Below are 13,602 nucleotides of genomic sequence, written 5' to 3' on the forward strand. Positions count from 1 at the left end.
TCAGATGGTGTCCGCTATCGCGGTTAAGGTTATCGGGATCGAACCGGGGACCTTCTGCGTGTAAAGCAACGTGATAACCGCTACACCACGGGAACGACGACTATGCTGCTGTACTACCTGGAAACCCGTAGTGGCAACAGATTTTCTTGCGTAAGCAAGGGCATCGGCTACGAGCTCCCTCCGATTCTAGAAATTGCTGTAGTAAAAGACATCGATGAAAACAATCAAACAACAACAGCCAGGGAGAAAGCTGTGTGAGCAGAGGCCCTACATGGTGATACCAAGAACGGAGGCGTCAGTCATGTGCAGCGGTTAACCGCAACGAACAGGCTCTTTGGTCTCGGGGTATGATTCCTGCTTCGGGTGCAGGAGGTCCCGGGTTCAAATCCCGGACGAGCTCTTGCGTTTTGTACAAACGTGTGGCAACTACCGGCATGCCGGCGGCTGTTTCGCGCATTTCCAGCCCTCCAAGTAAGCACAAAAACCAAGTAGCCAGTTCTGAAAGAGTTTCATGTATCATTTGAGCCATCTGCATCCTGGTGGTGGGACGTTTGAAATTGATTTAAATGATCACAGTAGAGATTGTAGCAAGTGTCCTGTTGAGTGCGACGAAAAAGTGTTTCCGCCCGGAATCGAACCGTGGCCTTCTGCGTGTTAGGCAGACGTGATAACCGCTACACCACGTAAGCTGCTACGCTCTGCGATGCACATCTGACACAACTTGTAGGACGATCGCAATTTTGGCGTAAAAATCACTTTGCGGAAACGCACAATGCAGGTATTTCGCATTCGTATGCAACAATCGACAGCACCCTTGCCTGTCTGAATGCCATCACGAATATGAGACCAAGAAGTCGTCGGAAATGCTCGCGGCCGAGTCCTCAGTAGCATCAGCTACTCTTTCTTTCCGTACGAGGTACCGTCAATTCGCGCAGTCGCTATTGCAAATGATGCCAGCAAAAGCAATCACTTCGTTACCGGCAAGGCGCGCCCACGGGACTAAAAGTCCCACCGCCACACCTGCACCCGCCCATGTTAGGCAATAAATTCTGCCTGACTCATGTAGTACTATCACCGTAAGAGGGTGGTACGGGACTACAAGTCCCACCGCCACACCTCCAAAGTGAATTGCAGTGACAAAGTCACTGCACAGTGGAAATTTACTGGCCCACTAACACAGTTAGACCGCAACAGACCGGTGATGCTGTATTGTAACCTATCACCTCGTCGTGAGGCTGTGCTCCGCAATTGCCGATTTCTGCAGTTCTCTATTATTAATATGGTGTTGGTGTTCCGCACAGCGGTCGGTACGAATGGCCTGACCCATATAACCGCTTCCACACTGACAGGGCACAATATAAACTCCAGGGACCCTGAGGACGAGGTTGTCCTTAACAGGGAGCATCATCTCCTTAATTTTCTTAGGACGACGAAAAATCGGTCTTATACCCCGTCTACGTAGGACTCTCCTTATTTTGCTGTAAATAGCGCCACAAAAAGGAAGAACCGCAATCGATGTTTCATCCTGTGAGTGTGTAGTAATTTCACGTTTCCTTTTTTTTGGAGAACGCTGCCTTTATTTCGCGTGCACCATAGCCATTCTTTCGGAACACGTACCTCAGATGGTTAATCTCGGACCTTAAGTGGTCCTCGTCAGAAACAGGTTTTGCTCTATATACCAACGTGTTCAAAACGGCTCTCTTCTGAGCAGGATGATGGAAACTCCGTGCATTCAGGTATAAATCGACGGCTTGCAGAGTGGCCAAGACGCCCGTCCGCCTGTCGCTGTACTAAAACGTCTAAGAAAGGCAATCTCCCTTCCTTGCTCCTGACGATGACGATGGAGGATATCGTCGAAAGCTCGAGACTTTATCAAGAATTGATGCGGCAAGAAAACCGAGAATGTGTTACATATAAGTGCCGTCGCGAAAGACTTTGTTAGGGTATTGCTGAATACGTAAGTGGACAAGAGGACTGTAAGTAGGCTGTTTAGGTTCTTATATTGGTAACGCCGCCGCCACGTAGCGCTCTCTGTATGAAAATCACTGGCTGTGCTGTGTGCAGTCTGTGGCTAGTTTGCATTGTTGTCTGCCATTGTAGTGTTGGGCAGCGGCAGCTGGATGTGAACAGCGCGTAGCGTTGCGCAGTAGGAGGTGAGCCGCCAGCAGTGGTGGATGTGGGGAGAGAAATGGCGGAGATTTGAAATTTGTAAGACTGGATGGCATATATTTTATGATTATTAAGGTAAATACATTGTTTGTTTTCTATCAAAATCTTTCATTTGCTAACTATGCCTATTAGTAGTTAGTGCCTTCAGTAGTTTGAATCTTTTATTTAGCTGGCAGTAGTGGCGCTCGCTGTATTGCAGTAGCTTGAGTAACGAAGATTTTTGTGAGGTAAGTGATTTGTGAAACGCATAGGTTAATGTTAGTCAGGGCCATTCTTTTGCAGGGATTTTTGAAAGTCAGATTCCGTTGCGCTAAAAATATTGTGTGTCAGTTTAAGCACAGTCATGTAAAATTTTTCAAAGGGGACGTTTCAGGACTTACGAGTATTTTCGAGCATTCGAGAGTATTTTTGGGCGCGAAATAGTAACATTATTGCTATTTTTTGAATGTTAATTTTTACGATGTTCTGAATTGTGACCGCATTATCTGCAGTGTTCTCGGAAAATAAATGAAAACAAAGATCAAGTGGAACGAGTGTTTTCATCTAGTGTAGACAATGAATGCTGCTCGCGGTACAAAGAAGCATCCGAAGACAGACAGCGCTGTCGTCAGAGTAGCTCGACGTGATGATGAGACTGGCGGTGGTCATCGCGATGGCGACGACGAACTGGCGAGCTATTTGCGGGGGCGCGCCACGCGGCGGCAGCGCAGCCTGAGTCACCAGCAGCAGCCAGCCGCTGTCGCCACGTGATGTGGTGCGGCACTAGCGGCCGCCAGGCAGGGCGAAGAGCGCAGAGGCCGCGGCGGTGCGCGCTGGCGGTGGGGTCGCGTGGGTGGCCCGTGGCCGCCCGCTTCTGGCCGGTGCGTCACACCGAGGAGGAACGGGTTGCGGGCTTCTCGGAACTAGGCACAGAGTGCGTCACGCAACACGAACAGAAACGCTGCTGGACACCTCGGCAGTCTTCTCAATTCTCGACCGAAATACGCGGTCGTGTGAACAAATACTGGTAACAGGCTGATTCTAGAAGCAGCGAGTGATCGTGAGCTTCCTAGATTTAAATCATCACTTCAGATCTTAAAAGGATTCGGAATACTTTAAGTCCAACACGCGAGAAGGTTGATGACGCATCTTGGACTCGTATCACGCATTGGAAACTTACGAAGATCCATTTACGCCAAGACAGTTCATCCGAAATATACCGATGAGCCGAAACATTATGACCGCTTCCGTGGTAGCGGTTGGTTGACTCTGAACGGAATACAGCACGGTTTGTGCTCGGCACGGATGCGAAAAGGTCACGATATGAATATTTCGTCCATAAGGGACGGAATCGTGAGGGCAACGGCTCTTGATGAATAGAAATAAAACAGTTACTGCGTCAGTCAGAGTAACATGGCTATTTTTCTGATCGTGTTATTTGATGTGTTAATATTTGTAAAGAAAAACTTTGTGTTCTGCCTTTGGCAGGTCTTGTCATGGGTGAGCCTCGTCATAAAGGTCCACCGCATGAGCGTCTCGGGAAGTGATTGCAGTGGTGGTTTCCCGTTGCCTTCCACTGATGATACTGAGGACAACACAAACACCCAGTCGCGGAGCGGAGAAAATCTCTGACCCAGCCGGGAATCGAACCCGGGCCCCTTCGCGTGACAGGCCACCGCGCTGACCACTCGGCTGTAAGGGCGGACAATATTTGTTAAGTAAAATGATAAATTTGAAGAATTATGGTCAGAGAAATAGTTGTTAAGGAACAGTATCAGTGTCTGCGATGGCAGCGCTGTGGAGTCAGTAGTGGATAGCTGTTGTGTGCAGCATTGAGTATAAATATCTATCGAGTGAGTATTCGGATGCGCAGAACGAGAAATCTGTCCGCAACATCTCCTGATGCTCGACTCACGTGGTATTGAGACGGCGCATGTTAGTGCGTATAGCGCTTAGCGTGTTTTGATTGTTATTAATTCGCTAGAACAGATAGTTCACCTTCAGAAGTATCCTGAAACTTTGTACATGCGTTTTATAGACATCTTAACAATTTTATAACTGCAACTGAAATAGTTTTAAAGCTGTGAACAGCAACGGTATTGTGCTTTTTCGCCCCAGTATCATAGCTGAGATTCACTTTACTTACGTTTTTTCGGCTGCGGGAAAATAAGTTGTAAGTAGGCTGTTTAGATTTTTATATTGGTAATGCCACGCAGCGCTCTGTATGAAAATCACTGGCTGTGCTGTGTGCAGCCTGTGGCTAGTTTGCATTGTTGTCTGCCATTGTTGTCATGAACTGCTATAGCTGGATGTGAACAGCGCGTAGCGTTGGGCAGTTGGAGGTGAGCCGCCAGCAGTGGTGGATGTGGGGAGAGAGATGGCGGAGTTTTGAAAAATGTCATGAACTGCTGTATATATTATGAATATTGAGGTAAATACATTGTTTGTTCTCTATTAGAATCTTTCATTTCCTAAGACTATCAGTAGTTAGTGCCTTCAGTAGTTTGAATCTTTTATTTAGCTGGCAGTAGTGGCGCTCGCTGTATTGCAGTAGCTTGAGTAACGAAGATTTTTGTGAGGTAAGTGATTTGTGAAAGGTATAGTTTAATGTTTGTCAGAGCCATTCTTTTGTAGGGATTTTTGATAGTCAGATTGCGTTGCGCTAAAAATATTGTGTGTCACTTTAGTGAATGTTTGAGTACGTTCAGTTTTGCTCAGCTGTTTGAAAAGCAAATAGTGTAAGAGGTTTATCAGCACAGTCGAGTATAAATTGTTCTAAGGGGACGTTTCATATGTCGACCCTTAGCCTAGGATACCTCACTGGAATCTTCTGATTTTTTCTTGTAGTTTGTGTATTTAGTGTAGATTTTGTTTATTGCTAGCGCGTAATTGTAGAGAGAATCTCCTTTGTAGTTGCAGCCTTTCATTGTTGTACAGTAAAACAGTTGTGGCATGCATGTAGATTTGCACCAAGTATTTCGCAGCTGCAATTAACTAGATATTATTTGCAGTACTATGTTAATGTGTTCTCTTATTTTTGCTATTCAAATTGTGCTTTTCTGTGTTATCGTGTGAAATATTGTGACAATAATGGCGTGTGAAAAACGTAACACTCGGCTCCAAAGTAAACTGAAAAATGACAGTGAAGACGAAAGCAGTGTTTTAGCGCCACCGAGTAATGAATTAACTAATGTTGAAAGTAGTAATTTGGTAATTGTACATAGGGAAATGGAGCGGGCTGCAAACAATGGTGTAGACAGTGAAACAATTAGTCAACAGGGAAGCATTATCGATCGATCGGTCGGCAACAGCTCGCCTCAGGAATCCGAAATGACAGAACACAATATTGCAAATACTGTAGACTTAGGTTTTGGGTCCTCACCATTTTCTCAAGTGAGTCAAGACACATTTTCTGCTTGTCAAAATGTGAATGTTGCTGGTGCAAATGCACTGCCGAAAAGCGTAGAGGAACAGATTCCAGACACTAATGCATTGTTATTACAATTAATGCAACAAATAGAACAAAATCAGAGACAAACACAGCAAAAGCTTCAAAAGTTAGACACAATGGAACAAAATCAGAGACAAACACAGCAAAAGCTTCAAAAGTTAGACACAATGGAACAATACCAGAGACAAACACAGCGACAGTTAGACACAGTGGAACAAAATCTTAAAAAGTTAGACACAATGGAACAAAATCTTCAAAAGTTAGACACCACACTTGAACAAACACGTGAAGATTTAACTACTGAGTTACATAACATCGAATCGAAATGTCAAAAAATCTGTAATGACGTAAAAACACAAATTTGTGAGCATTTGCAACCTATTTTTTCGCGTCATGAAAATGCATTACAGAATCACGAAGCAGCCATAAAAGAACTCCAAACTATTGTTCATGAAAATCATGAGACCTTGTGGGCTAAAATTGACTCAGTTGCATCTACCGATTCGGTTACGCAACTTGCAAAAACTCAGGAAAACTTAAAGGACACAGTAGAAAGACACATGGAGGAAATTAGTTCATTATCAGAGAAAGTAGTTGAACTTTCGGATCAGCTAAATAATTTATCTACGAAGGTAGATGATAATCTGAATGTCGCAAAACCGGTAGTCTTTAATGACACAGAAGAGAGCGAACAAATTAGGAAACTGAAACAAAATCTGAATCAAATTGATACGCAACATCAAAGAGAAATCCGGGAAGTACAAGATCAGCTGACACAGGTAATACAATAATTACGTATTTCAGAGGACACTCGCGCTCCAATACAGGAAGAGGGACATAGAAATACGGAACAGCCACAAATTAATAACACAGGGCACTTCAGAAATTATGAAAGAAATTGGCAAGGTACACCGAATTTTGAGATGGAACCGCCGAAACGACGTAAAAATGACCGACATGCGACTCGCCGACATGATGATTTTGATTATAAGCTGTTCATTACTACACGTAAATTCAAAACGTTTAAGAACTCTGCCAACGACATTCATCCACAAGCGTGGCTCCATCAATTCTCTCATTGTTTTCCTCCCAACTGGTCATTGAAGCACAGGTTAGAATTTATGTGTGGCTCCTTAGAGAATGAACCAGGTGTAAGAATGCGATCGGTCATTCACGATTGTCACAGTGAAGGAGATTTTGATCATACCTTCCTCTCAGCATATTGGTCTCAAGCTACACAAGACCGAGTAAAACATAGCATCATAATGATGAAAAACTTCGAACAATCTGAATTTTCCAGTCTTGTGAAATATTTTGAAGACATGTTGCACAAGAATCAGTACCTGTCAAACCCATACAGCCCCTCAGAACTCATCCGCATTTGCTTAATCAAACTGCCTGAACATTTACGACATATTATTTTAGCAGGACGTTGCAAAGACGACATTGAAGCTTTTCAGGGACTGTTACAGGAACTAGAAATCGACACAGGCAGTCGCGGGATGTGAAAACAGGAACACAACAACTACAGGTCACATCCGTCGCAATTCCTCGATGAAAGAAACAATAACTGGACACGACAAGGCTATTCTTACAACGCAAATCGTGATCAAAACAGACACCACCCGTATGACAACCACTGGCAGAGTAATAGTTACAGAGAAAGATCGCATTTCCGTAGTAATGAATATGACAGAGATAACCATAGAAACAGACAATATGGTAATCAGAACTATTATTATCAAGGGAGACAGAATAATTTCAGACGCAACAGTTCAGCACGCAGTTACGATTCAGGGAGAAATTCTCCACCACGTGACCGACACGAAAGAAACTGTGTAAACTACCGACAAAACGACAGACCTGAATTCCATCAGAACGGGCGAGCTTTAAACAGAGCTGGGCCCTCTCGGCAAGGCGAATTTGTGGAAGTTAGGCCTCCTAATCCCAATAACGGCGCGCGCCAACAAAGAGATAGCAGACAATGACTCACACCGCAGGCACCCGCGTGAGCCGGCTGGCTCAGAGAAAAATAACATAGACGCTAACCTTGAGAAAAATTCCAGTATTCTTTACCGACGTATACAACATGATAATTGCTTTGAAGTTGAAACTCTGTGTACTAGGAAGAGTAAGGTTTACACCACATTTCACATGTAAAACCATTTATTGACAGATAATCTGCTTTTTAACTTAGTCTTTGCAATTTTCACTTCACGCTACTTGTACAATTTGTCACACTGAGAAACTGTTAACATGCAACAATGTTTTGAAGTTCAATATCCACTCAAGAACCAAGAGAACTTATTTAAACAGAAATTACGAATGCATTGTTATTGTGAACAGGCGACACAGTGTTATTGTGTGTGTGCATTCTTGCTTGTTAGTTGCACGATTATGTAACGACTATAAGGGTCACATACTTAGAACATTTACCAGTACTGCTAATGGGATTCTATTGCAACATTTTGGTTTACTTAAAAATACATTCCGGATTTAAAGTACTTTCTGAGAGATACCAGATGACACAGTGGTTAGTTTATGTGACAGCTACACGATTATATCACGACGTTACTAATGTGTGACACAATTTACAATGTTGCTTTTGCGGTGTATCTGTTTTATATCAGCACGGTTTTTCTGAATTCTTCTGGAAAGCAAAACATGTTTTAGTAGTAACTTTTGTGGTATAGCTACAAGGAGACAGCCTTTTCTGTAGCACAACAATACGTTACAGCACAGTACTTTCCTCATCACGGCAATAAGCGTAATAACTAAGTTATCTATACGCAAAGCATTTCACTTTTTTGTATCATGAGGTAAGTACATTGACTTCTGCAGAACTTAGCTTTCGGAGGACAATAACTACGACACTTCCCAGAGATTATCTTACAGCAAGACGCACATTTAGCGCTACAGGACACGTATTTGAGTGATTAATTTTGTACTTAAAACATTTATTTTTAAAGATTTTTGAATTACAAAGAAAGTTTTTCGTGATACATTTCATTCCATTGCTGTAATCTGTAACACCTGAGGGTATAATTACAATAATCCTCAGGGGGGTACACGCCTACTTTGTGTATCATGTGTTTGGCAAGCACAAGGAGCCCTAGCTAATATGGTATTTGCTTATACAATTTAACACATCGGTACCATATTTCTCTAACACATAAATTACATAGCTATCTGATAATTTAACTGAGAGATAAACATTTTTTTACTACGTCAGTGACACATGTTTACGTAATTACACCGTTGGATAACTTCACACTTACGAAATTGTATTTTGTCTGTACTGTGTGAACTGTTCATATTTTTTCGGAACTATTGTGATACTATGAGAGCTTTGAATGATGTATTTGGTAAGGGAGCATGATTTTAAAGTACGTTTGAGGCAGATGACACTATTGAAATGAGCAGAGAATATTTTTTATGGTTTGAAATTATTGCAGAAAGCTACGACGATTTTGAGAGTTGACTGAGGTGTTATGATGTTATTATTACGATGACGATGTGTATTATGCTGTTGAGGTATGTTTATGTCAATAAGATGATGCTACCATATATGAGGAATGTGATTACGTGTTTATATGTATATGAATAATGAAAGAAGTTAAGGACTCTTGACTTGTGAAAAAGGATGTTGGAAACCGAGAATCGTACTTTAAGAGTTATGAAATGTGTGTGTAATTGCGTGAATGTATCACAATGCCGGCGAAAATTTTTTTGGACACTGTTATATTCATAGGATTTTGTTTCTACACACTTGTGATGTAAATTTTCGACCTGTGAAATTTTCGACCTGTGAAATTTTCGACCTGTGAAATTTTCATATGAGACTGTCACTGAAGCGGAAACTGGTGTCGTAAATATTTCCGTAAGAAAGTTAAGTGACCACCTGCACGTAATGCGTCGTGGGCACACAGCTGTGTCAAACACCTGGAGAACAAGCCATTAGGGTGTGCCTTTCCGGAAGCACAGGTAGAAAAAAATAGAAAAAAGGCAGGCCTTTATCCTCGCCATTGACATTCCTTTAGAGAAAATATTGCAAATGCGACACCCTCATTACTTCCATTAACCTTGCTATTGACATTCCTTTGTAGAAAGCATCGCAAATATTACACGCTCATTACCTGAAAACATATGATCACTCGTACTTTGTGCTAATTACTGAAATGCTTATGAATTGATGGGAAATATTCGTACATCTGCACACCTGATTATGACAAGTGTCTTTCTACGAGAGTTGAGAGCTACTGACTTACAAAATGCCACATGACTATTGAATGATATTTTTATGCTTTGATTTGCGTAATTGCTTATTTCATTTGATATCTGGTTTCCAGCCATGTTGCAGCATTGCTTTTATAAAATAAAATGCATTTGCTAATGTGAACACTTTCTGTCAACAGATCTATTAAATAATTATTTTATGATCCACATTCTTTAAAAAAGGAGCACTTGGAAAGGAAAGAACAATAAGAAGGAACTAGTAACAGTAACACACAATTTTCTTTTCAAGTACTTGGTAATTTTTTTGTGGAATAAGTTTTTGCGGTGCACCACTTTAATTACATAGACATTAAGATGTGAATATACATTTTCCTTTTCGGCATTGTTGTTTTTACTGTAATATTTTTTCTGCTTGAGCTATGTCATGTTTAGATATAAGTTATTTCTGCTGCTGTTTGCCAGGCATAGCGCTACTAAATTTCACTTTGTATTACTCTGTTAAGCTAGTTTTACTATTGATTTATTTTTATTGTTGCTGCACATTGACTCATATTAGTTGTAATTTTGCATTTTATCTGTTAATTTAGATTTACTGCTGCTTGCTTTGCAAATTGGCATTTTTTTGTCATTGCTGTTTGTGTTGATTTGTTGTATGCTGCTGCATTGCCTCGTCCCTTAGTTTAGCATCTGAGCTCAGTAGATTTAAGTTAGCTTAAGAGGGGTAGACTATATAAGAAACTGACTATGGACAGTAGGGAAAGAATGCATTGAGAAGTTATAGGAAAAAGATTTGGGCCAAAATGTGTATTGTACAATCAGAAATACTTATTTTGAAAGAGATATGAATAGAATGCAGGAAGGAGGTATAGATAGGACTTTTTGGGAATAATGATGAATGAAGGGAGATCTCCAAGAAGCAAAGAAAGTTTTGTTTGCAAAATACTGCAGTAAAACAAACCCTGTCCTTTCCTTTTGTGTTATCCCATTATGTGTTTGTGTACCCTTGTGTATTTGTTTTCTTCCTGTCTCTGTGTAGTTTCATAGAATTTTTTCTTCTTTTAATATTAAGCTACATTCACTATGATGAGGAATACGGTTCTCCTCAAATATAATTGGCATTAATAATATGTTATTTACCTTGTAAATATGCTTAGACATTATTTATTCTGTTTTGTTTTAATGCTAATGTGTAAAGTTGATGTTTCAAAAGTTATTCTGATCTTTTATGTATTTACTTATGTCGTAATTCCTGTAACACTGATGTATATGTTTATTTCTATTGTTTTGTAAAGCCTATATTACTACAAACGTTATCTGTATTGTTATGTTTTTAATGATGTATTTTGTACCTTTGTAATTGTATCCTTACGTCATAAAATTGTAATTGACACAAGTTCATCATATCATTAACTAGTAAGCATTCATTTCACTGCACACTTTTCTGTTGGTCATACTATATGGACACTATGTGAGAAGTTGGGACTGTTAGTGTTTGCATGTGTGTTACTAATTCAGCAAGGGACTGGATAACAGCACTGCTGGTTCTAAGGACAACTCCAAAAAGTTTGTGAGTGCACAAGTGGTGGTTATGGACTTGCTCTATTAACTGCAAGACTCTTCGATGGTGATTGTGCAACTGCACAGTCACAACAGATGGCTGCTGGTCATCTCTACCAGGACTACAGTGGGCCTGTCCACTATTTCTACAAGGACTGCAGTGGGTCTGCACCTCTGGTGGCCCACCAATACAATACTCTCTACCAGGACTACATTGGGTCTGCTCTGTGATGATCTACCTACCAATATTCGTCAGAACGTCGAATGACTCTGCTGTGGGTTTGCTCTGTTGTGGCCCATTACCTGTCTGCATGTCAAGAGTCAGCACTGTCTTTCCGTTGGAAGGACAACACTACTTCTTCAAGACTGCATGGAAATCCACTACTTCTGTGTGCAATTTCTTTTACTAATGAGAAACTATAATTACTATTATGATGAATGATCAGGACTATCTTTATGGACTGTGAGAAAATTTTTGCTTTTGACCAACATTGTATCAATAAGTGTGTGCATTTTATATCTTTCTTACTGTAATTATGAAAAAAATTTTCAAATCTGTATTGGCCACTGGGCAAAAAAATTTGTAAAATTTTTTGTGGGGAGCATGGGGGCTATGTAAGTAGGCTGTTTAGATTTTTATATTGGTAATAACACGCAGCGCTCTGTATGAAAATCACTGGCTGTGCTGTGTGCAGCCTGTGGCTAGTTTGCATTGTTGTCTGCCATTGTTGTCATGAACTGCTATAGCTGGATGTGAACAGCGCGTAGCGTTGGGCAGTTGGAGGTGAGCCGCCAGCAGTGGTGGATGTGGGGAGAGAGATGGCGGAGTTTTGAAAAATGTCATGAACTGCTGTATATATTATGAATATTGAGGTAAATACATTGTTTGTTCTCTATTAGAATCTTTCATTTCCTAAGACTATCAGTAGTTAGTGCCTTCAGTAGTTTGAATCTTTTATTTAGCTGGCAGTAGTGGCGCTCGCTGTATTGCAGTAGCTTGAGTAACGAAGATTTTTGTGAGGTAAGTGATTTGTGAAAGGTATAGTTTAATGTTTGTCAGAGCCATTCTTTTGTAGGGATTTTTGATAGTCAGATTGCGTTGCGCTAAAAATATTGTGTGCCACTTTAGTGAATGTTTGAGTACGTTCAGTTTTGCTCAGCTGTTTGAAAAGCAAATAGTGTAAGAGGTTTATCAGCACAGTCGTGTATAAATTGTTCTAAAGGGGACGTTTCATAAAGTGACAGCCAACAATACCTTTTCAGGTTTTCTATTCCACTTATTCATGTTGTCGAGTTTCCGTTCTAATTAATTACGTCACAATGACACTGTATTGGGAGCCGAAGCATCACAGAAAGGTGGAAAACGGCGTCTCGATATTTTTAAACATATAAATCGCCTCACATCAATATGATATTCACTATTAGAGATTTGTTGTACGTACCTACGAAAAGTAACTGGTCCTCCATTCACGTACTTCTCTTTACATCCGTAGCAACAACAATACTGCACCATGGCTCTTATTACTACTGAAACGTGTTGAGACGTATATAAAACAGGTGAATACGTGTAATATTAAAGTTCCGCTGTTACCACAAATTGCAGACAAGCAGCGACGTCCCATTACCACGTGACTAGCCCGGTGTGATGTTGAGAACATGCGCAGTAGGCTATGCCCACTCCATAGATATTTATACCCTACGATGTGCAGCTGGCAGACACTCGTTGAGTGTACAGTGTAGTACATGGACGCACTTTTGTAACTATGTGACTTGCAGATTCATTACGAGGAGGGATAATGACTCAAAACTGTTGTTGGATAGCATGGAGGAGTAAAAAAGGTTTTGAAATGAAGAACAAGGTATTATATAATGAGATAAAAAGTTTATTTTTACTTCTGCAGACTAGTATTGTTTGTCCACTTCACTCTCGTTGAAACGTACCCTTAGAAATATTATGAATTACTGTGCCGATTATACCCTTACGTTATTTGATACAAAGACAGCTGAGTAAAACTGAATGTACTCAGACAGTTCTCTCTCTACTTATTCTCTTCATCACTAAACTAACACACAATATTTTTTAGCGCAACGCAATCTGACTTCCAAAAATCCCTACAAAAGAATGGCCCTGACTGACAATAACCTATACCTTTCACGAATCACTTACCTCACAAAAATCTTCATTACTCGAACTACTGCAATACAGCGAG

The 13,602-nt window shown here is 40.9% G+C and overlaps 1 non-coding gene across 1 annotated transcript; it reads right to left on the reverse strand.

Moving 5' to 3' along the window:
* Positions 1-617: 617 nt before the first annotated feature.
* Positions 618-689, reverse strand: Trnav-aac (transfer RNA valine (anticodon AAC)). Its single transcript has one exon. It is a non-coding gene; the product is annotated as a tRNA-Val (tRNA).
* Positions 690-13,602: the final 12,913 nt, after the last annotated feature.

This window comes from Schistocerca cancellata, chromosome 6 (genome assembly GCF_023864275.1).
Source record: "Schistocerca cancellata isolate TAMUIC-IGC-003103 chromosome 6, iqSchCanc2.1, whole genome shotgun sequence".
Classification (NCBI taxonomy): domain Eukaryota; kingdom Metazoa; phylum Arthropoda; class Insecta; order Orthoptera; family Acrididae; genus Schistocerca; species Schistocerca cancellata.